Source organism: Hordeum vulgare, chromosome 7H (genome assembly GCF_904849725.1).
Source record: "Hordeum vulgare subsp. vulgare chromosome 7H, MorexV3_pseudomolecules_assembly, whole genome shotgun sequence".
Taxonomy (NCBI): domain Eukaryota; kingdom Viridiplantae; phylum Streptophyta; class Magnoliopsida; order Poales; family Poaceae; genus Hordeum; species Hordeum vulgare.
In genome coordinates, this window is record NC_058524.1 from 114,763,747 (window position 1) to 114,767,656 (window position 3,910).

Consider the following 3,910-nt stretch of genomic DNA (forward strand, 5'->3'; position numbering starts at 1 on the left):
CCCCAGCCGCCGCGGGCCCGCCGAGCCCAGATCGGGCCCGGGCAGGCCCATCCAGCCGCCGCCGCCGCCCGTTCAGCCTCCTGCCCCGAGCTCCCCGCGCCTCCTGCCCGCAGCCGCCCTGCCGGCCCCGTCCCCGTCCGACCGCCGCTGCCTGCCTACGCCGCGTCGCCCCTGCCTCCTCCTCTCGGGCCGCACGCCCCGCGCTAGCCCTAGAGCGCCGCCGCCCGCTGCAGCTCCCCATCCGCTGCCATGCCCGCCGCCAGGGAGGTCGCCTCGATCTCCCACACCGGTCGCCGCCTCGGTCCGCCACCGCCGGGAACGGAGTCCCAACGACCGGATCTGGTAGATCCCGCCGGTTACCCCCGCCGCCAGCACCTCCCATCGCCGGACCGACGGGCCGCTGCCGCAGCCAACTCCCGCCGCCGGTCCCTGTGTGCGTGCGGGAGGTGCACGACCACGGCAGCAGCGCTCCCCCCCCCCCCCCCCCCGCGCTGGGCCGCGCCCCGAGGCCCAGCTGGCCACGAAGCCGAGCCGGCCGAGGACCAACCTCCCCTCCGATTGGGCCAGGCCCGCGAGGTGAGATCCTCCCCACCTGTGCATTTCTTTTTTTTTTAGTTTGCGTATGTTAGGCCCATGTAGTTTAGGATTTCCTGAGATTATATTATTATTCAGGAGAATAGACATATATTCGATCGTACGTAACTTTTATACCGTAAGTCGGATCGCGGCATATTGTATATGGTTTTCGTGTAGTTTCTCGCGTAGAATCCGTTTTTGCAACTTGCATAGTTGTTTGACGTCGTTTGGCATGCCGTATGCCTAGATACACGTGTTGTTCCAATAGGATACGTCTTGTATTTAATTTTCGCGCAAGTCCGGATTGCTCGAGTGCCTTAGATAAAATGCCCATGTTTTAGGAACCATTTTTCCATGCATTTTAGAGCGGTCATTTGTATTTTTTTTGCGTGTAGGGATTTGCCGCTAGTTTATTTTTCGTGTTTAGGACGTTATCTCGCATTTATGTGTGGAAATATTTTTGTGTTGCAACCCCACATATTTTATATGTTTTCGGGGTATGGGATTTTTCTGTGCAATTAGTTTTAGGTTTTGAGGAAGTTAGTTCACGCGATATTTTGCTATGTTGCCCTCTTGTCTTTTCCGTAGGATTTATTCAGTGTGTCGTTTGATTAAGTTGTCAACTAGGGAGTTGTTCTTTGATGTTTAGTCTAGCCCCTGGTATATTTGGTTGCAATAGATATACATGTTTAGGTGTGATTTGCTTCCTCTCAAGTTGCTAGAAATAGTGTTGTTTTGGAGGAGCTGAAATATTTCTAAGTCTGAGATCTGTTATATTTTGTTGTTGTCTTGTCTTGCTTCTATCTTTTGATCTGTAGCTCTTTTGAGGTTGGTGCAATGGAGTTAGTTGTAGCCCTTGTGTTTCTCTAGCATGCTGTGAATTTTCATGCCATTTGGAGTCCCGTAGCTTATGGTTTTGCTGCTGTCAATATGGCTTCAGATCGAAAACTGCACTTTCATGAGGTGTAATTTTCACTAAGTCTGAAATAGTGTGTGGGATGCCATTTTGTGACTTCTTTCCCTAGTGATCCATGATGCCATGCCAGTTGTTGTTAGTTGTTTGTTGTAGTGCTTCTTGCCCTCTTTCGTGTCATGCCTTGGTTGATTAAGTTTGAGTTGAGTAGCTCGTAGTTGTGGGGTGTAGAAGATGCTATGTGGCTGATTTTGGCAGATTGTAGTGATTTCTTGTTTTGCTCCTATCTTTTGAACCGTAGCTCTGTTTTGATTGAGTCCTACATGATACTTGCTTAGAATCTGGTGTAGTTTCATTTTCTCTTGCTGTTTGTATGTTTTGAAGTTCTCGTAGCCGTCGTTGCACGCATATTGCATTCATGCCATCATATCTTGCGGTGCTTGTATCTTTTGAACCGTAGCTCCGTTGGAGATGTTCTTTATGTGTAAATTGCTTGAAATGACGCGTAGAATCACGTGAACCTATTTTTTTGCTGTTTAACAACTAATTAAATGTGTTAGTTCAGATATGGACAGAATTGTAAATTAACATGTGAGGTCGTCTCGGAGGTGCTGTATGTCATTTCCGACCTCATTTAAAATGCTTAGATAGGTAGTTTAATTACGCTTCACCTCTTGCTATGTTAACCCACATTTAACATTGTTGTGTACCTAATCGGGATAGAACTAAATAACTCGTATGTGGAGTTTCGTCAATATGCAACTCGTTGCATATTGAACTTCACTTAATGTGTAGTGTTTGTTTGTGTGAATTGTCATGCCGTGACTTGCATGTATTCAGTTTCTCATGCATCATATGTGTTGTGCATCGTGTGGTGAATTCCGTGTGTTGATTGTGTTTTCGATTTGCTTCGTCTCGATAGAGTTCCGCAGCGTGCCGGAATGTGAGGACCCGTTCAACTACGTCGGATCGTCTGCTTCACGGAGTCATTCTTCTTCCAAGCGGGATCTCACGCAATATGACCATTTCCCCAGATACCATTACTAACATTGCCATGCTAGTTTTATCGCTTCTATCGATTATGTCTCGTTGCCTACCACATGTTAAATATCAGCCTCTCAACAATGCCATGATTAACTTCAACCTGTTCGACCTAGCAAACCACTGTGTGACTATGTTACCGCTTGCTTAACCATGTTGTTAGCGTTGCTAGTTATAGGTGTAGTTGCTTCCATGTGAAAACATGGGTTCCTTGTTATATCACCATATTAAATGCTATTTAATTTAATGCACCTATATACTTGCTAAAGGTGGAAGGCTCGGCCTTTCTAGCCTGGTGTTTTGTTCCACCTTTGCCCCCTTAGTTTCGGCTACTCGTGTTATGTTCCATAATTGAGCGCTCCTAACACGATCGGGGTTGTTATGGGGACCCCCTTGATAATTCGTTTTAGATTAAAGCTGGTCTCGCAAGGCCCAACTTTGGTACTACATTTGCCTAATCCCTAATAAAATTGCATAGGGACTTTCCGGACCCCGAGGGTAATTTAGTCAACCCCCGGGCCAGTGCTCCTCATGAGTGTTGGTCCAAACTAGACAGACTGCGGGGCCACCATGGGGCAACTCGAGGTTTGGCACTTGTAGCCTTTTCCATCCGTCGTGTCCTAAGAACGAGATACGCGGCTCCTATCGGGTTCGTCGACACATCGGGCGGCCTTGCTGGATTAGTTTTACCTTTGACGAGATATCTTGTGCATCGGGATTCTGGTGACACTTTGGGTAATCTCAGAGTTGAGGTTTTCCACTAGGGAATCCGACGAGACTGCGAGCTTCGTGATTGAGGATTTCTATGCGGCTTGTGGTAATTTGTGATGGACTAGTTGGAGCACCCCTGCAGGGTTAAATCTTTTCGGAAAGCCGTGCTCGCGGTTATGTGGCAACATGGAAACTTTGTTTAACACTAGTTCTAGATAACTTGAAGTTAACTTAATTAAAACTTGCCAACTGTGTGCGTAACCGTGACTGTCTCTTTCGTGAGTTCCTTCTCCGATCGAGGACACGGTGGGGTTATGTCTGACGTAGGTGGGTGTTCAGGATCATTCATTTAATCATCAGTAGTTCACGTCTGTTATGCGTAGATCTTCCCCCTCTTATTTCTTGTACTCGTAAGTTTAGCCACCAAATATATGCTTAGCCGCTGCTGCAACCTCACCACTTAACCATACCTCACCTAATAAGCTTTGCTAGTCTTGATACCTTTGGAAATGAGATTGTTGAGTCCAATGTGGCTCACAGATTACTACAACACCAGTCGCAGGTATAGGTAAAGGTCACTTGACGCGAGCGCGTTGATTGTTCATTTGGAGTTGCTTCTTCTTCTTCTTCATGGATGTAGGATGGGTTCCAGACCGGCAGCCTGGGATA